The sequence below is a fragment of the Pipistrellus hanaki genome (genome assembly GCF_964339955.1).
Source record: "Pipistrellus hanaki genome assembly, chromosome: 17".
Lineage (NCBI taxonomy): Eukaryota > Metazoa > Chordata > Mammalia > Chiroptera > Vespertilionidae > Pipistrellus > Pipistrellus hanaki.
In genome coordinates this window covers 39,650,617-39,671,221 of record NC_140519.1, presented here as the reverse complement: position 1 = coordinate 39,671,221, position 20,605 = coordinate 39,650,617, and the positions used below count along the sequence as shown (strand labels likewise).

The window sequence follows — 20,605 nt, the reverse complement described above, 5'->3', positions numbered from 1 at the left end:
ATAAAACATATTCAGATTTGTATGTTGAAAATGATAAAATGCCTATGAAAGGAATCAAAGAAGATCTAAATAAGTGGAAAGACATACTATGTTCATAAATTGGAAGATTCAACATAATATAGACCTCAATTCTCCCCAAATTGATATTCAGGTTTAATGTAATTATTTTAAAAAATTCCAGCAAAGAATTTTGCAGTTTTAGACAAGATTATTGTAAAAACTTATATGAAAAGGGAAGAAGCTAGAATATCTAACACAATTGTTAAAAAGAAGAAAAACTGGGAGGAATCACCCTACCTGATTTCAAGATATATTATGAGGCTACAATAATCAAGACTGTGTGGAATTAGCAGAGGGATAGATTCAAAGATCAATGGAACTAAATAGAGAAACTGGAAATAGCCGCATATAAGTTAGTCAACTGATTTTTGACAATTATCTAAAAGCAATTCAATGGAGGAAAGACTTTTTCCCCCCCAGCAAATGGTGCTGAAATAATTGGGTAATCATAGGCAAAATCAGACAATGTAAAAAAAACACCTTACACAACTCCAAATGGATTGTAGATTTAGACATAAAACTATAAAACCTTGAGGAGAAAATACTCAGGACCTGCGGCTGCATGAAGAGTTCTTAAAGCATAATACCAATGCTTGACCTCTAAAAGGAAAAATAAATAAATCAGACTTGATTCAAATTAAAAATATTTGCTCTGTGAAGGAACCTGTGAAGAGGATGAAAAGATAAGTTGTAGACTCATGGGAAATATTTGCGAAGCACATGTTTGACAAAGGACTCATAGCTACACTGTATAAAGAACCTAAAACTCAACAGTTAAAACAGAAACAATTCTATTTGAGAATAAGCAAAATAATTAAAAAAGATGTTCTACTGAAAAAGGATATGCTGTCAAATAAGCACATGAAAAGACATTTAACATCACAAGCCATTAGGAAAATGCAAATGAAGATCGTGATGAGCTATCTCTATCTCTACATACCCATTAGAACAACTAAAATTAAAAATAGCAATGATGCCATATGCTGACAAGAATGCAGAAAAACTGAATCTCTGATAAATTGCTGGTTAAAATGGTACAGCCACTCTGGGCAATAATTGGGCAGTTTTTGAAATATAGCTCAGCAATTATTCTCCTGTGATTTATCCCAGAGAAATAAAAAACTATATCCCACAAAAGCCTATATGCAATTTCTCCTAGAAGCTTTATTTGTAACTAGAGGCCTGGTGCACGGATTCATGCATATGGAAAGGAAATTAATTAGAAGCAATATTTTAGAGGCAGGGGTGGGGAGAGACTGCAGGAGGTTGGCTCTATTGCTTGTCCAGCCCAGTTCTGATCAGCCAGACCCCAGCAGCAAGCTAACCTACTGGTCGGAGCATCTGCCCCTGGTGGTCAGTGCACATCATAGCGACTGGTCAAACGGTTGAACAGTCAGACACTTGACTTTCATGATTAAAAGTAGCCCCCAAACCACTAAAATGTCCTACAATGAGTGATCAAACAAACTATGGTACATTCAAACCATGGAATACTGGGCAGCAGGGATGGGTGTGACTATAAAATAGTAGCAGGAAGGAGTTTTGTGTGGTGAGGAACAGTTCTGTATGTTGATTATAGTGGTGGCCACACGAATCTTCATATGTGATAAATGGTTATAGAACTGTAAAAAAAATGTATTACATGTGGGTTTACTGAAACAAAACTATTCTTAGCTTTTGCTGTTCTTGAGCTTTATGTATTACAAAAAAAATTGTTATCATTTATATGTAATTACCTGATACTTGCTTTATTTCATTCATTATTTTCCTAAGTTTCACCTAAGTTGTTGCATGCAGCTGTGAATTATTAATTTTCCCTGTTGTCTAATATTTTATTGTATGCATATGACTCAATTTATTTGCTCTCCTATTGGTGGACATATGTGCTAAATATAGCTTTTTGCTGTTTTGAATAAAGCTGTTGTAAACACTTTGTGCGTATCTCCCAGTGCAAACATACAAGAGTTTCTCCAGAGAATAGAGGTAGGAGTAGATTTGTTCAATGGGAGGAATTGGGAACATTCAACTTGGTAAGATTCATAAAAGGAGGTTAAACTGTTCCCAAGTGTTTACATCAATTTATACTCCTCCCACTGTCAATTTAATTTGCACTTTCCTGATTACAAATGTGGTTGTTCAAATTTTCATATGCTCATCCACCATTTATATTTTTCTCCTCTGTGACAATGTGTCACATCTGTTGCTCATTTTTCTATTGTGTTGTCTTTGTCTTAATGATTTATAACATTTCTTTATATAATCTGAATACTGCATGCAAACCTGTCTCAGATATTGGCATATCTTTTGTTCTCTTTATTACGCATTTGTAACAGATCTTAATATTACAGTAGGAAAATTTATCGGTCTTTCCTTTTATGATGAACACTTCTGTGCCTTAAGAATTCCTTTCCTATTTGGAGGTCAAAAAAGTTGTTTCATATTTTCTTCTTCAAGTTTTAGCATTTTGCTTTTCACAGCTAAGTCCTTAATCCCTCTGGAATTGATTTTTGGCTTCGACTCCTCATTGATTTTGGCTCAGTAAATCACTCTAGCCTTCATGGGAGTTCTGTTGTCTTTTAATTCCAGCTCCCCTGCCATGTATGGTTCTATGCTTCCTCTGTCTCTTCAAATTGTGTTTTTCTCCTTTTGGTATGCCTGGTAATTTATCTCTGGATAGCCAGACATGCTGTCCTGGGTAAAAGGAATTGCTGTAAATAGATCTTCAGTGGTGCCATATAACAAAATGGAAGGTCAAATGCAAGGCCACTTTAAGCACTTCGAAATATATTTCATACACATTGTGGAAGTATTCTGAACTATTTTCCAAGAAGGAAAATCCAATGTTAATAGGAAGTTGACTAAATGTGAAGACTTGGGTAACGAATATCTCTTGAACCTCAGCTCATTCATTCTCCTTCAGACATCTTCAAATAACCCCAGAGCTAGTGTTTTCCCGGATACTCACCGCCAACACCAATCTTCAGGTTCAGATTCTTGTTGAACATTGTTGTTGTGGACATTTGTTGATTTTCTCCTCAGTCTCCCCTTCTCCCTTTTCCCTTCCTCACAGTATCTGGAATGTCTTTCCATATGATTTTTCTTTGGAATGATTCTCCTCTCACTTCCAGGGATAAAAGGAACTTAAAGTCATTCAGTGAAGTATGGTGTCAGGTTCAGCAAGGGACAATCTGAGTGACCTCGGTTAGAACTGGGACAGCCAGCATGCTCACCCTGTCCCCTTGGAAGATGGATGCATGGTCTTCAACTGCTGCCACTGTTGGTTTTGTGCCATGAGGGAGGCAGCCGGAAGTTCAAGTCAGTCTACTGAGAACACCTGTGCCTAGAGAATGATAGGATGAACTCTGATTTCCCAAAACCAACCCTCCATCTGTCCCCCCCGACCACAGTTCAAAGAACCAAAATTTTTTTTTTGTTATTTATTTGTATGAGTACGTTTGAGTTGGGTTTTCTGTTATTTACATCCAAAAGATGGCTGAAGGATAGTCTCTATCTATATTGCAGGGAAAAAAATACACACACACACACACACACACACACACACACACTAGAGGGCTGTTGCAGGAAGATCCCTGCAAGAATAGGGCTTCCTGTGGCCTGAGTGAAGCAGAAAAGGGAGTGAATGAAGCCCGCTGAGGTGGGATTCCCTCCCGCCACCACTGCCACCCCCCACCCAAACCCCGTTTTCCCTCCTGTGCTTTCCCTCCCGCCGCTGCCCCACAATTTCTGCTTTCTGCTTTCCCTCCCTCTTCTTTGTATACTGTCTTCAGTCTTTGCTTGTGCCTGTTATGCAAATTAACCACCATCTTTGTTGGATTAATTTGCATACTCGCTCTGATTGGCTGGTGGGTGTAGCGGAGTAATGGTTAATTTGCATGTTTCTTTTTTATTAGTGTAGATATTATTTTAACATGTTACTGATTATTTTAATGATGTATATATTAAAAATAACATCCTATATAATAAAAAGGTAATATACAAATGGTCGTTACACTGTGAAGTGTAACGACCAACTGCATAAATACAAGATCATGGATCAGCTGATGGATGGGGCAGCAAGCTACAAGTGGCAGAGAGCTATGGGAGGGGGGTGGGGGAAGCTATGGGAGGGCAGGGCATTGGGTGGAGAGCTACTGGAGGGCAGCAGCGAGCTACTGGCACCCAGATTCATGGGCTACTAGTATTATATACTTGCATATTGATCACATACATATGTATACATACACATGAATTTGTTCTCAAGGTTATAGTCCTTCCAGGATTAAAGCCATAGGCCTGAATGTTGCTAAGAATGCTTGTTTCTCCCCATTAAAAGTTGCCTAAACAGCATCTGTCCAAAGGCCTTTAGACCGTGAAATGCCAGGACATGAGTCCTACTCCTTTGGGGACTGAACCTACCACCCGCTCTGATACAAGACTCACCCCTGAGTACTTGGAGCCACAAAGACCAATTAGGCTGAACTATGTCAGTGTTCTTGTAGGTGTGTTTCCTGTTTCCTGTTGGCAAAGGCAACTTCAGAAGAATTAAAAGTAACAGCCTTACATAAACTACTTTACCGAGCTGTCAGATCTTCAAGTGATATACCCGTTAATTATGCACGATCTGGGTTGCAGGGCCACAGAGCCGCTGGTCAGAGGCTCAGCCGTGAACCCAGGAGGCTCCGGGACCCAGGTTCTGCGAGGCTGCGTACTGTGAGTTACTTTTCTAACCTCTCCGAAGGCCTGCGTTTCAGTTGTGCCGACTAAGATTCAGAATGCAAAGTTGTTTCGTCCTAGTCGGGTTGCTGTGTGTTTCTTTGTTTTGGTGTTTGGTAAAAGGAAAATGCTAGCTTACGTGTGCCCTTAAAGCTTCATCATGAAGTCTACGCTTCCATTTTTAACTCTTGATTACATTTATGTTACTGGAAAGTAACATAAATGTCCCCATTCTAATTTTATTTTATTTTTTTAATTCTGTTCTCTTCTATGGAGACTCTGGTGAAATAGAAACGTTATTGGAGTGTAAGAAATTTACTTAGAAACAAAACAGGATAGTTGATAATGAAATAAAAACCTGTCTTGCTTCCTGGAATAAAAGGCAAAACGCATGGGCCGCTCCTTCCTTTCCCAGCGTGCCTCTGGGCCTGGGACGTGTCAGTGGATCCTGGGCAGCCAGCAGGTGGGCTGTTTTCTCACTCAGAAAAGATTCTTCTGAAATTCTACTCTGGTACAATTAGGAACGCAGCAGCCACAACGGTGAATTTCCTGTTAAGACAAGGACATCATTACTTTCCTAATGTGTGGATGTGGGTCTCAGAAGCCAACTCATTGAATATTTAGGAAATTGGCTTTTCAGAGAGGGAAATCTGGCAAATGAATTTTGTGGATAGTTTTCAAAATATGCTTGTGGCCGCAGATGGGAGCCAGCCAAGATATGCAAGCAAGGTAGTATGCCTTAGGCCTTGGCCACACGTTTTGTGGCTATTTGTAAATGAGGCTTGAATAGTAATCGAATATTTACTTGGCCAAATAGTTTTATATGAGGAGCAAATGACAAAAAAAAAAAATTGTTTTTATTTTTATTTTTATTTATTAATTTATTTTTAAATAAATCTTTATTGTTCATATTATTATAAATGTTCCTCATTCCTCCCCTCCATTGCTCCCCTCCACCAGGTTCCCACCCCACTCTCTGCCCTTTCCCCACCCCACATTGTCCTCATCCATAGGTGCACAGTTTATGTTCAGTCTCTTCCCACACCCCCCTCTCCCCTTTTCCCCGAGAATCGTCAGTCCACTCCCCTTCCATACCTCTGATTCTATTATATTCACCAGTTAGTATTGTTCATCAGATTTTTTTTTTAAATTCCCTTGGTTTTTAGATTCACTTGTTGATAGTTAGGTATTTGTTGTTCATAGTTTTTATCTTTATTTACTTTCTCTTCTGAAAGAACCTCCTTCAGCAATTCATATAATTCTGGTTTGGCGGTGATGAACTCCTTTAGCTTTTTTTTATTAGTGAAGCTCTTTATCTGGCCTTCGATTCTGAGTGATAGCTTTGCTGGGTAGATTATTTTTGGCTGTAGGTTCTTGCTATTCATCACCTTGAATATTTCTTGCCATTCCCGTCTGGCCTGCATGGTTTCTGTTGAGAAATCAGCTGACAATCGTATGGGTGCTCCTTTATAGGTAACTACCTGCTTTTCTCTTGCTGCTTTTAATATTCTCTCTTTGTCTTTTGCTCTTGGAATTTTAATTATGATGCGTCTTGGTGTGGTCTTCTTTGGATTCCTTTTGTTTGGAGTTCTGTGCGCTTCCTGGACTTGTAAGTCTAATTCTTTCACCAGGTGGGGGAAGTTTTCTGTCACTATTTCTTCCAGTATGTTTTTGATATCTTGCTCTCTCTCTTCTTCTGGGACCCCCATAATTCTGATGTTGGTTCGCTTGAAGTTGTCCCAGAGGTATCTTAAATTATCTTCAACTTTCTGGATTCTCTTGTCTTCTTGCTTCTGCGGAGGAGTGTCTTCTGGCTCTTTATGTTCCAAATCTTTGACTTGATTCTTGCGATCTTCCATTCTGTTTTTAGGACTCTGTATAATATTTTTTATTTCGGACAATGTATTCTTTATTTCTTGTTGATCCCTTATTATTTCTTGTTGATCCCTTATTAGTTCTTGTTGATCCCTTTTCATCTCCTCATAGGTCTTATCGACCTTTTCTAGGAAATTCTTGAAAAACCTTGTAAGCGTGGTTTTGAACTCTATATCCAGTCTCTTCTTTTCCTCCATTTCTTTTGTTTGTGATCTATTTCCTTGTCTTGGCATTTTCACAGCTTCCCTGAGTTGGTAGGGTGGCTTTGTGTGCTAAGGTGTCCTATATGGTTCAGTGAGTCAGCCTCCCTGTCACCTGAGGTGGACAGTCTTGGTGTAGCCCTTTGTGGGATGTGTGTGCAGTCTTGTTGTTAAGCCTTGCTTGTTGTTGGTATCACTGGGAAGTGTTGATCTCCAAGCCAATTGGCTATGAGGATCAGAAGTGTCTCAGCTAGGAGGGTTTCTGTATTCTGATTGGATGGGCGGAGTCTTGGGGTGGCACAGACAAGCTTTGTTGAATCCCGCACAATTGGTTGCAGGCGCGCACACCTCTTTGGTATAGGCGCAGACAAGCCTTGGATTCCTGTCTGTCCCTCCCTAGGAGAGTCCTATTGGCAGCGAAAGAGGAAGCTAGTTACTGGAAGGGCCTCTGTACTCTGCTTGGATGGGGCATAGTCTGGGGTGGTGCAGACAAGCTTCATTCAGCCCTCCCTACGAGGGTCTGGTTTCTGAGTCCCGCAGTAATGGCCGCTGGCTTCACACACCTCCGAGAGATCCCCGCCCACTGCCCAACAGTCTGGCCTCTCCCTGTCTGGGGCCATCTATCAGCGCAATAGGGTGGTTCTGTTTTCCACCCGAACAAGAAAGCTAGCCGCACATTAGCAGTCCGCCCTCTCCACGCAGGGAGTAAGTTGGTAGCGAACTCAGCCTGCCCTCTCCACGCTCCTCAAGCAAGCTGGCAGCGAACTCTGAGGCCACCTTTTCGCGCCCACAGTTTTCCGTACCTTCACTGTTCCTGAGGTTCAGCGCGCCTTCTCTCTCCTTCCCAGATGGTAGAGCCTTCCCTCACCCAGCCATCCGGTGCTTCAGGGTGATGTTTCCCCTGTTTTTCAGTTCTAAATTCAAACTTGTTGTGGTAGGCTGCATTCGGGTGTCTGCCCTATGCCACCATCTTGGTTCTTCTCTCGTTTTGTATTTTACTGCAATTATAGGGGAGGGAGAGAAGTTGATGTAAAATGAAGTGGACATGTACTTGACTGGGCCCACTTCCTTTATCCCCATCCAGCGCCTGGTTTTTTAAGTCCTAGAGACCTGATGTACAAAATTCATGCAAGGAGCCCGGCCCTTGCAGCAGCGGTGGCTGCTCTCAACCCTTGCAGCCCTAGCTTTGTCCAGAAGGTCGTCTGGAAGGTCGTTCAGCTGTCTGGTCTAATTAGCATATTACACTTTTATTATTGTAGATCAGAACATGGCTGGTCTGAAGGACACCAGAAAGTGAAAGTACGGAGTCTTTATTCCAAATTTGGTAGGCCAGTCCTCTTCATGACATCTCTGGGGCAGTGAGGAAATGTCTGAAGTTATGCTAAGCAAAATCTAAAATTTCGTTGTTGTTTTCTCACTCCTCGTGACATTGAGAAGTCAGTCTCACCCCTAATGCATGTCTCCTGGAAGCCAGGAAAGAATTGTACATTAAGCTGGTAGGGATCAGGCAGCCTGAGTGGCCGCTTCTTCTTGTCATAATTCTCTGGTTGAACTACACAGGGATAGTGCAACTCTAGGTAGGATAGTAGTCATTGCCTCAGTTCCTTGGATTTTTCTAACATCACAGTAAGGAATAAAAGACAGTGCCGGAAGACAGGAAAGCATGAGTATGATTCAGCTTAAGGACCTTCCCTGGGACCTGAAGGTGGAGAGAATCAGCATCTGTTCTGGGCCTTGTGGCTGCTCCTCAAGTATCCAGGCCTCTCCTCTGTGTCTGTGACCTCACGGACCCGAGGTTCCTCACTGGAGACCCCCTTCTTGAGTGAGCCCCCAATAAGCTCTCCTTCATCCCCGGTTTATGTGGAACAAGGAGGGGCTGCAGGAGTTTGTGCAGGAGGGTGGGATGAGAAATGGACAGCAAAGCTCCAGACAGTGAGTGAGTCACTCCCCTTTGGGCCACTGCTGGCCGGTGAAAGCAGTGAACAAGGCAGCAGCAGGGTGACCTCTGTAAGGAGGCCGAACTTCCTTGCGGGGCTCTCCATGAGGGTGGCTATCATACTAGGTTAGCAAACACTGCCCCCACTTCCAGGGAGTTCTGGAACCTTGTCCATGCAAGTGTTTTATCCATACCCTCCCATGAAAATGGCCCAGCGACAGAGATCCTGATAACAACAGGTAGGGAAGATATATGCAATGAAACTATTTTAAAGTGAAGTATATAAATAAATTTCAGGTTTATAATTATTTCCGATTTCCGGTGGCTAACTTGTCTTCCTTTAGCTCCCTTCGGCTAGAATCCGTTTGTCTGGATCCCCAAGAATTCCGTATGCTTCCCCGAGGCTTCCTGTGCGACTGGCTTCTTAGTTACGTGATATTACATGGATCCCTATTTTTCTGCACTCTCTGCACTGAAGACCTCCTCCTGCTCCTCCTCTTAAACAGAATACTGTCTGAATCCTCTTAGCCCCCAAGTTCACTGCCCATTTTCAATGTCCCATAAACCTCCCTCTATCAAAAACACCTATGCTGTCAACAGAGTATCTTTCACTGGGGGACAGTAATGGGAAGAGATTATTTCAGAGGCTGAGAGAGCAAGACACCAAATACCCAGAGGATAATTAAAATACGCTTCCAGATGTTTTCAAATGCAGACATAGAAACAAATACTCATTTTCCAGATAATTGATTTCCTGACCACCATTTTCCACCCAGTTATGTTCTTAATGCCCAAACAGCTAATAAATTAAGCAGGGGAGAAGGGAGTGAGGGTGAAATCACACTTCTGTTTTTTTATTAGTATGTAGAAAAAGAATAAAAAGCAGTTGATTTTTCAGCCATTTTGCAACAAGCTCTTTTAGTGTTTACAGACTTCAGAGAATGATGATTTCAACTAAACCAAAAAATATCAGTTAAGCCCCCAACTTGAGTCCAAAGAAGAATAATACAGTAGAATATGGACTCATATATTTGGTAGCAGATTATACTCCTAGAACAAGTAATTCATTTATTCATTCAATAAATATTGGTTGAGCGCTCACTATCTGACAGGCACAGTGCTAGATGAGGGGATATCAATGGGAAATGAGGCAGGCATGGCTTCTGCCTACCGTTGAGTGGTATGAGGTGGGAAGAGACATTAATCAAATAACCACACAAATTATATTTTACAAATGCGGTAAGTACTATGATGAAAACCAAACCAAACACGAGAAACTGTGAAACTGTAAAATACAGGTGCTGCACCTAGTGGAGCAGTAATCAGGGAGGCCTTCCTGAAGGAATCTGGAGGGCTGGGAGGTGGAGACGAGAGTGCTGGGCAGAGGCTCTGAGACAGAGAGAGCGTGGAGCGTACCCCAGTTCAGTGGGGAGCAAGGGGGGCCAGTTCAGTGGGGAGCAAGCGGGGCATGATGGGAGGGAAGCTGGAAAGGGGGCAGGGGCAGGCATGAGAGGCTCAGGAGAGAATGGCTGCGTGAACATGTATAGTTAATAACATGCAGTGCGTCCTATTGCCTCCTGTCATGAGTGATTTTATAATCAAGGGACACATTTAGTGGAAGTATTTCTTTGCCACGTTCTCAAAAGCTGTTCTTCGATTAATGATGCATCTTAAAATCATCATGACTTACAACTCAGCAGATAAGACATGTCTGAAACCTACTTTGAGTCTCCAGTCATGCCTGTATTTTCTGAAGATGTGCTTGAAGATGCCCTGATGGCAGTGTTTGCACATAGTTGTACATAAAGCATTACCACAGATGCGGCTAACCCAGGGCTCCAGTGAGGGTCACCTTCAGGTCTCACTTGCAGAAATCAGGGGGGTAGTTCATTTTATCAAAAGAGGCATATGTTCTTTCTGATTGGTGTTTCTAGTTCCTTGGGATATATTCTAGAAGTGGGGATTACTGGGTCAAATGGGAGTTCCATTTTTAGTGTTTTGAGGAAAGTCCACACTGTTCTCCACAGTGGCTGCACCAGTCTGCATTCCCACCAGCAGTGCAGGAGGGTTCCTTCCAGAAACTTCCTTGTTTCTGACTTTCAGATGATATGAATCAACATTATTTTCATATATGCCTAAGAGGAATGATGGGAATGTTTTAGTGTGATTCTGTAGTACAGGGTTTCTCAACTGTAACCCATTGGACCAGTTCATTCCGGTGTGATGGTGACTACTGTACGAAACCATCAAACTAGTAGCTTTTAAAAAATGTTGTATGGCCCTAACCAGTTTGGCTCAGGGGATAGAGTGTCAGGCTGCAGACTGAAAGGTCCCAGGTTCAATTCCCGTCAAGGGCATGTACCTTGGTTGCGGGCACATCCCCAGTAGGAGGTGTGCAGGAGGCAGCTGATGGATGTACCTCTCTCTCATCGATGTGTCCAACTATCCCTCTCCCTTCCTCTTGATAAAAAAAAACCAATAAAACATATTTTAAAAAATAAAATAAAAGTGTCCTGTGCAGTGCAGAATGGTCAGTGCCAGCATTATCCTCACATCCATCTCTAAACATTATCCACTGTTTCCTGGGAGAGGCACAGTCACTCTCTGTGAAGAACCATTGCTCTAGCACATCACGATCAGCGAGTGACTCACAGTGCCGTGTTTTAGCTTTGTGCTATAGTCATAGCATTGCAAACACAACCAATTCTAAATGCATAGCTTTCAGTTAAATAGGATAGTATCTTTATAACTCTCTAGTTCTTACATCACAATTTCAAAAAATATGAAATCAGAATTAGAAGACTGAATAATTAGATTTTTATAGAGCAAATGTGTGCAATCCTAACGTGGTAATACTTTTTTATTCCTCCCCCCCCCCCCCCAATGGGGGAGAGAGCAGATCACTGGAGAGCCTTATTTTATTTGTTAAAAACTACATAAAATTTTACCCTCAAGATTTAAAACTTATTTAGTGGCTTATCTATTTTTGTTAAGGTATATTTATGGGAATCTTAATCCTGCCGAACATTCCAAGTCAGTCAGTTGCAAGAATTAATAGCCTTTTGATGACACACAGGAATTTAAAATGAAGCAAGCACATTGAGTGAGTTCAAGTCTAGTTTATAGGGAGCTGAGAACCACAGAGAGAAAAAAATGCCACTCACGTGGCCTTTGGTGATGGTACTTGACATTGTAGTGTAAGTTTCTGTAATAGTGTACTACCGTAATATTCCCTAATCTCTGTGATTTAGTTAGAGTCTCTGAAAACAGGAAGAATGTGTGTCCTCACACCACTGCGAAGCTAAGAAAGGACATTTCCAAATCGCTGTCATCACCCAGGATTGGACCTTTTCAAGTGGCATTTGCTATGCTGCGGTGCCCGGGCAGATTTAAGATTACACAAGTTTACTTAGACATATGGCTATACTGGATGACACCATGAAAATAAACTTTTTAAAAATTCATTTTTGCCATTATTATTTACTTCACCTAAAGACATCCTGCCTCCAAGCGATGCCTATAGAGACCAATATACTAATGAGACCAATAGTATTTGGTAAAATATCATCACTGTCACATTCAGGAATATTTGATAGCTTCCCATCTACACTAATAAAAGAGAAGCATGCAAGGTGACCATCACTCTGCTACACCCACCAGCCAATCAGAGCAAGTATGCAAATTAACCCAACAAAGATGGGGGTTAATTTTCATAAGCAGGTAAGAAGACTAAAGACAGCTTAGAAGGAAGAGGGAGGGGAAGCAGAAAGCGGGGCAGCGGCAGTGGGAGGGAAAGCACGGGGTGGCTGCAGCAGTAGGAGGGAAATCCACCTCGGCTGGCTTCGCTCCCTTCTCCGCTTTGCTCAAGCTGCAGGAAGCCCTGTTCTTGCAGGAATAGACACAAGGAAGCCCTATTCTTGCAGGAATCTTCCTGTGCAACGTGCCTCTGGTTATAAATAAAGTTCTAATTCTCTTCCATGGCATTCGAAGCCCTCTACTAACTGGCTGCAGTTGACCTTTTCACATTTATCTCCTTGCTTCCATCTGCCCCATCCCCGTGTCATGCTCCAACTGCAGTGAACGAGGTGGCCCAGGGCATCCATGCACTCTTCGCCTTCCTACCGCTTCTCATGCTGTTATCTCTGCCCCTTACCTTCCAATCCACCCTGAAAAAATCACTTCTTCTCTGTATTGTTCCAATTTTAGTATATGTGCAGAATATCCACACCCCTGTGCTCATTGTGATGTTATTTAGAGTAGCTAAGATTTGGAAGCAACCCAAGTGCCCATCAGTAGATGAGCGGATACAAAAGCTTCCCAAACTATCTATTGGAAGGAGTAGATTTTTAAAAAAACATTTCCAAGTCATCACAGACCGATGTGTGTCCTCGTGCCCGTGACCAGTGCTGAGACCCTGCCCTGGGAAATTTGTTTCACGAGTTTGGCAATCCTTCGGTGAGGCGAGGTGTATCCGCTTGACCACACATTCCACTTGGTCACACATTGGATGTTGCAATAATGCCCAACTGCTGTAACCGTGCTGAACCAATTACTTGAAGTATCTGTGCTTATCCTGTTGCTGTCTGATAAGGAATAGTTCATGGGGGCAGTGCTGTCCACAGGCCACGCTAACCAGCACCACCCCAGACTCTCAGCTCCAGGACGACAGCAACTCAGTCTGCTGTTTTCATCATTATAACCCCACAGCTGGCATTGCCTGTGGCACCGTCAGCCCGCTGATTACATGTAGTACCATCACACTACAGAGGGCAGCGCCTGTCTACAGAGTAGCTTGGATCAGAACTTGATCCCTTTTGAGCGCCTACACGATCATCATGCTTTATTGGCATCAGAAAATAGGAATTAATGTGAATATCAAACTGATGTATTCTTGAAATGCATGCTCTTGAGTATAAACGGTACTGAAAGAAAAATGTACCTTCAGCCTACTAGTGCTGGTATGGCCTTTATAAACAAAACTCATTGGATCAATAATTAATTTTTTTTCACTCGATAGTTGCAAAAATTCACTTCAATCACATTTAAGTGATATAAAGGGAGATTTTTTTAAAAAAATTTTTAAAACATGGAGCCTGTTAAATAGCAACATTGAGAAATGGTCTCAGAGAATGTGTTCCTAGTAGGAAAAAAAAAAAAAAGCAACCCACACAAAAAGGCTATATTTAAACCTGAAATGAAAATTTTTTTAATGCAACTCAAGGGGATATATTGTCACTCTTAAGCAATCCAAAATTGTGTTTCTGAAAAATGAGAATCACATGGAGTTAGTTTAACATCTACCACTGTAATATCTTCTGGGAAAAACACCTGAGACCTGAGGAACATTTTTCAAAGTTTAAAATGTAGCAGATTCAAAAGGAATTACTTGACAATACTATTTGAACATAGCTCCCTCCCTTTCAGTGCTTCCAGAGTCTTTCCGAAGGGTAGAAGTAGCTACAGCTGAATGGTTATATTTTTTTCATTGAATATTTCATTATATTAAAGTTAGCAGCCAAGAAAAACAAGGACATTTACTATACATGTTTTTCCTACCCTTATTAGCCACTTACTTTTCCATGGAACATTTGTTATTTCTGGGAAACATATGGCATAGGACCAGAACCATAATTTGTAACAGTTTGATGTTATAGGAATTCGAAATTTGGCTATTTCTAGCTTCATTAGATCAGTGGCTCTCTCTGAAATATAAAAGCAGTGAATACAGATCCTATGGGGGCATTCTGGGGTTGGCTGTTTTTCCCTTCATAAACCGAGGTGTTTGCTTATTTTAATCGAAAGGAGAGGTGGTTGAAGACTCTGGCAAATACTTCTACAGCTCTGCCCCAGAGCCAGAAGGTGCCAGAAGGAGTCACTGTACTAAGTACTTTACATATATCAACTTATTTAAATCAACTTACTTAATCATTGCAATAGCAGGTGAGATGCGGAGGCATGGATACATTAATTTGCTCCAAGCCACTTCAATGGGAAATAGTGTTATTAAGATTCACCTGTGTAGTCTGACTCCATCCAGACTCGACGCTCTGACTGATACACAGCAGTGTCTTCTGTGCAGTATTGCTTATCTAAAAAGTTGAAAAGTTCTGGAGTTCCATTGGTAGAATCCTGCTGAAAGGTTATTTATTTATTGCAAATGACTTATGCCTAATAGTTACTTAGTAGCTTAAAGATACTTAGTTAGTGGAGAATACTGGATGCTGTGAATTCTGGGTAACTGAGAATTTGGGGTAACCAGGGAATGCTGGGGAAAAGAGGCAAGAAGCCATTAGTTGACAGCTAAATCTGGGCAACTTCTAGTACCTATAAACCAAAGGATAGTTGTCATCCCTGTGGGATCTGGGACTGGCCTGCAGAGCAGCCACCCTCACCCAGAATCCCCCAAACCAGGGTCATCTTTGGATCAGGAGGATAAACATCTGTAGAATCATTTTACTCCAAATGTTGAAGTGTATTAAAAATTCACAATTTTCTAGCACATGCTACATAGACAAATACAAGGTTGGGGAGGAGACATTTCATGGAAAGAATGTGTGCTTTCTTATGAATCCATTTATGTTTAGGACTTGAGGGCGCTGTAGGGGAGTGGGTTAGCCGAGAGCCCATGGACTTCCCACTGAGTTCTAATATGCATCCCCACCAGGGGACATGGGATAATCACTTCTGCTCTATGTTGGAAGCCGTGGTTGCCGAGGCTGATTAGTCACAGAAATAAGAAAGCATCTCATCATTCTCCAGCGGAGTGCGTCCCATCCTTTGTTGCTAATGGAGTTAGGAAGGACTGGGAATGCAATATCTTTTAGCAACATGCATCATGGTATTTACTCTTTTGAGCAGCAGGGGCAACGAGTGTGTCTTAGAAATGTCCTGGTGGGTATCTTCATTTCCCTTTCCTTCTCATCTGCCATAGCTTCTACCCATTGCCCTGGGAATAAGCAGGGTGCTTAGACTGTGCGGTGGCGGGTGGGCTTAGTCACGCTCCCTTAAGCACAGAGATCAGCCCTGGAGAGCTGGCATTCGTCCAACCAAGAACCAGGAGGAAATTAGGCTGTAGGTAAGGAAACGCAGTGAAAGATTCCTTCGGTTCCCATGTTCTATGGAGGGCTCTAATTTTCACCCCTGGCAAGCAGGCGATGGTGGATATGTCACCCCCGTGTGACGTGGGAACTTGCTGTCCTACTTGTCAGTCTTCTCGTTTTGCTGGCTCTGGCCTTTCAGGCAGTGACTAGAGTCCATAGTAGCCAAAAGCGAATGCCATTTCTATTTCCTCCTAATGAAAAGGCAACACTTCCACTAATCACAGGGTCCACACTCCTCTGTCCTTTACACTTCACCACAGACGTTGGGGAGCAAGTTGATGTTGCCGGTGAATTTGATTGGATGGACTTCTACCCAAGCCCTCCTAGCTTCTCCACCTTGGAATCGTAGCTGTGCCTCTGGGAATCCCAGTGGTTGACCATCTCCCCTCTCTGCCTCCACAGTCACCCTAGATCGGTCTCATAAATCCTGGTGTTCTAACTTGACTTCTGCTTTCATGAAAAGCAAGAAATCCCAGGGGCTGGGGCCATCTTGCAGGAAAGACTGTTTCTAAAAGGCTCGAACAGTCCTGGAGGGACAGAGAGGCCAGCCTCCCCACATGAAAGCGACGGGGAAGGCATCGGTTCACCACTGGAGCCGGAGATGTTCCGCTGGCGACTGCCACCCCATGATTGATGTCTGCTCCATCCCAAGGCTGAGGAGGAGCTATGGGGGTTTGAATTAGTCAGCAGAATGTTGGGTTTTTTGTTTCTCCAGAGGAAGGTCCTAGAATGTGCGCATCTTCCTCCTGCAGGGTCCGTCTTCTGGTCTTTTCACATCCTTGGCTTTGCTTTCGCTTCGTTGTGTCCTGAGTCACTAATTAATTATGGGCCCAGTCCCTTCTGTGCACTTGCTAATTGGGTGTTTTGGAAAATTGCACCACGCTGGCTTAAATAATGAGGAGAGAATGAAAAGGCTGAGGGGTGCTAGGAAAGATTGAGAGACTTTGACCATTGGGAATCCAGCAAATATCACTCACATATCTGTCTACCCTCCTTACCAGGGGATACAGACCACGGGGGTCAGGGGTCGGGAAAAGACACAATGAGGTGATGAAAGGGACAGGGTCAGCAAGAAGGTCTATTGGTGTGGGAGGAAATTCTGTCTGAAGGCTACACAGCCAGCTGCTGCCTCCTTTCAGGGAAGGGGATTCCCTGAACTCAGGGGAAAGGGCCAGGATGTTGAAGTCCATATCACAAATATCTGGGTCTGGACTCTGTTCTTTACTAACTGTGGGACTTGGAGCATATGCCTGCCTCTGTGAGCACCCGGCTCTTCACCTGTGGAAGGAAAAACAATAGTACTTGTCTCCCAGAACTGTGGTGAGCAGAAACTGGGGTCAAGTGGTGTCTAGACCACTTCCTGGAATGTCACCCTCTGAGCACTGGCTAGCCATTATGATTATGCAGTTATGTTGTCAACTTAATGACGTAATAATAATAAAGCTATTAGCAAAGGCGAGGTAGTTACCCTGACACAGCTTAAGAAGGGCTGGCTTTTAAGTATGCTGGGGGAGAATCATTATCCCCATTCCTTCCTTTCTACTTTCTTTTCCTGGCTCATTTCTCTCCCCTCCCCTTCACTCTTCCTCACAGGAAGGGGAGAGGAATTTAAAAATTGGATAAGAAAAGTACAGCTGTTCAGCTGGGGCCTTTGGTTGTTGGGAAGGAGGCCCAAGACCACAGCTGGCCAACAGACAGACAAACAAACAAACAAACAAACAGAAAACCACCCTGGAAACCGTTCCCAAAGTGCATCCTATCATCCCATACCACCACTTATTTATTGTTTAGACATTGGTGATTTGCAATTGCAGATTCTAGATTTTTCTTCCCCATTCAAATGTAAACTCCAAGATACAAAGATTTTTGTGTCTTGTTTACTGCGAATTCTCTCGTTTCTAGGACTATGCTATGCATGTAGTATGTGTCTGATGAGTGAATATTGGTCGAGGGGAAGGGTGGAGTTCTGAGGAAGGAGGAAAAGAAGGAAGGGAGGGAGAGAGAGAGGAAGGAAGAGTAAGGGAAAGAGGAAGACCTTTACCCAACAGACTTGAGGCAATAAATAAATAAATGTATTCGAAGGGAGATCCTCCTGTGTAGTCTAATGGGTTGACAGTCTAATGGGTATTCAAGTCAGTGAACATTTAGTGAGCACTTCCTCTGGACCTGGCACTGACCAAGTGGTAGGGATGTAATAGAAAATAAGTGACCTCCCAGCCTGTGTGGCTCAGCGGTTGAGCGTTGACCCAGAAACCAAGAGGTCAGTTGATCAGCCTCACAGACACTGCCTTCAACAAGGGATCAAGGTTAATATAACGACTGATAAGTCAAATGGAGAACTTCTACCCCCTGATGTGATGCAATGAGAAGGGCTATTCACCTTGGTGGGATTCTTCTTCCCCGAATCCCAGTCTAATCATGAGAAAGTATCAGACAAACCCAAACTAGAGGCTTTTTAGCCTTTAAGCTTGTTTTTACCAGAGTGCTTCTAACTGCAGATTTGATGGCCAGGTTATCCTTGGTTATAGCAGGATATGGATTTGATTTATTTCTTGAGAAACATTTCTATGTATTTTGGTCCCTGGTGTGAAATTGGGAATCTCAGCCTGGGGAACAGCTGCATTCCCACCCTCAGCCCTAAATTCAGGGCTTTGCAAGTATGGCCAGAATCTGACATCATGTCCTATTCTTCCTAGTTCCAGTCATTCCCATCAAGTGGTGTTTCCCAAGCTTTAGTCATTCATGCCCCATCTTCCTGATTTCTACCATATTCACGTTCCATCTACTATTTTTACTTAATATCTTTCTTTAAACCACTCCCTTTTTATATTTTCACTTTAGGCAGTACTAGCTGTGAAATTGCAGATTTGCAATTTTTTTTCTTAATGCACATTTCAATCAATACACAACCCAAGTCCACCGTAATTATGCACTACCTACACTTGTCTCCAGGAACACCCGGGGTGTGCCTGCATGCTTTGAGGAACACCTCGGTGAAGCTCAGGGACAGCACCCTGCACGTTTCACTGTCATCTGTGTCCCTCACCCAGGGATCTTAGAGCTTGGGAAGAAATAAAAAGCCTTCCTCTCAATGAAAATACTGGGGATCCCATTCTAAGGCATTGGGGATTGTTCACTTTATTTGGTTTGGAATGAAGTACACAAATATCTCAGCCTTCCTTTGAGGGAAAGGCCCAAAGAGAGATGGAAAGAGCTGGCTTTAAAAAAAAAAAACAGGCATCAACAGCAGATGAAATGGCTGGAAAGAAAGAGCGATGAACTGTAGTGTGAAAAATTAGCAGGAAAACATGAGGTGATAGGGAGAAATTCTGGAGGGAAACTAATTGACAAAAAAAAAAAAAAGCATTAAATGAAAGGTAATAGACTTCATAGAGGTCATTTTCTCCTCTTTTTTTACTTTTGGACTCTCATTCATGAAGTGAGAACTGATTGGATATACCATGTCAAAGGGATGGTACTCTCCAATAAACTTCCGGCTCATGGGAGCATGCTCTACACAGGTTAGCTTCTCCACGACGTACAGCTTTGGCATGAAGGATGGATTTAATAATATCAGACAGGAGTTAGGAAAGAGTTTAGACTTTCTCCAGCATCTGTTCACACTTAATAAAGAAAGAGAATGGCTTCAGCCTTTATCATAAGACAGATCTGATTGATTCAAACTCCATATGTGTAAGGGTCATCACATTAAAAAAAAACAAAAAAAAAAAACACACAAAACTGAATTCCAGAGGATTAAAATATATCTGTTTAGGAACATCTCCCCAGCATGCAGCTGAGGTGAAGGCCTGCAGATGGCCCTGCATGCATTGCGCCAGGCTTGATGAGTCCAAATATCATCACATTGTGCTTGGGATGAGGGGATATTAGGAGCCAAGTGAGTTGTACAAAGGCCAATCAGGAAAAATTTCCATGTGGTTTTGTATTTTTCCAGATCTTTCTATTTCAATATAGTGCTATAAGGGCATGCTGGTATGATTTCCATCCTTTCCAAATGAGGACAGGAACTGGGAGTCTCTGAGAAGACTGGGCATGGCTCATACGTCCAAGAGCATAGTTTCAGCCAAAAGACAAAAAGCTCTTTGTCAAGATGGGCCAAGAATGCCATCGGTTACTCTTTCCTGAGATGAATTTAGGGAAATCCCAAGAATTAAACTGCACTCAAAACACATGAAATGTAATCTCATCATCTACTGTTTTTCCAAAACCTCAGCTAGGATATTTATAATAAGGTTTGGGTTTCTTTCCAGATTTGAGAGTACACTCATTTGAAATTACATTTTCAGGTCAATTTCTACCAGATGTTCTTTAGATAACAAAAAACAAAAAACAAAAAAAACAAAAAAAACAAAAAAAGAGAAAAACAAACAAACAAAAAGAAAAACACCACACTTCTTTTTCCTCCTTTTTTTCTTTATGATCAGAGAGCATTGTCCCTTAGAGATCACCTTATAGCTTTCCCTATTTATTTTCTCCTCTCTACTTTAGCTCCCTTTAGAGGCATATCTATAGACAAAATCTTATTTCTCCAGGTTGAGAGAGAGAGAGAGAGAGAAGAGATGTTTTGCACATATCTTGACTTTTTAGAATTTTCAGCACTATGCCAGGCTTTGGCCAAGTCACACCTTTGTGCAGAGTCCATGAATGTGAGCAGCAGCCATGGTGAGATGGCCTCCCCTGGAAGAGCAGTCACCACAGGT

At 42.3% G+C, this 20,605-nt stretch overlaps 1 protein-coding gene across 7 annotated transcripts in view; it reads left to right on the top strand.

The window, feature by feature from the left end:
- The window catches only part of NCALD (neurocalcin delta), a 266,396-nt gene that overhangs the window by 152,275 nt on the left and 93,516 nt on the right, over window positions 1-20,605 (top strand). For 5 of the 7 annotated variants that reach the window (XM_084864608.1, XM_084864605.1, XM_084864613.1 and 2 more), the window contains one exon: window positions 4,693-4,770. The exons of the other annotated variants lie outside the window; for them this stretch is intronic. The gene's annotated coding sequence lies outside the window, so the exon portion shown is untranslated. The remainder of the gene's footprint in view (window positions 1-4,692; window positions 4,771-20,605) is intronic. 7 annotated transcript variants of the gene reach the window in all.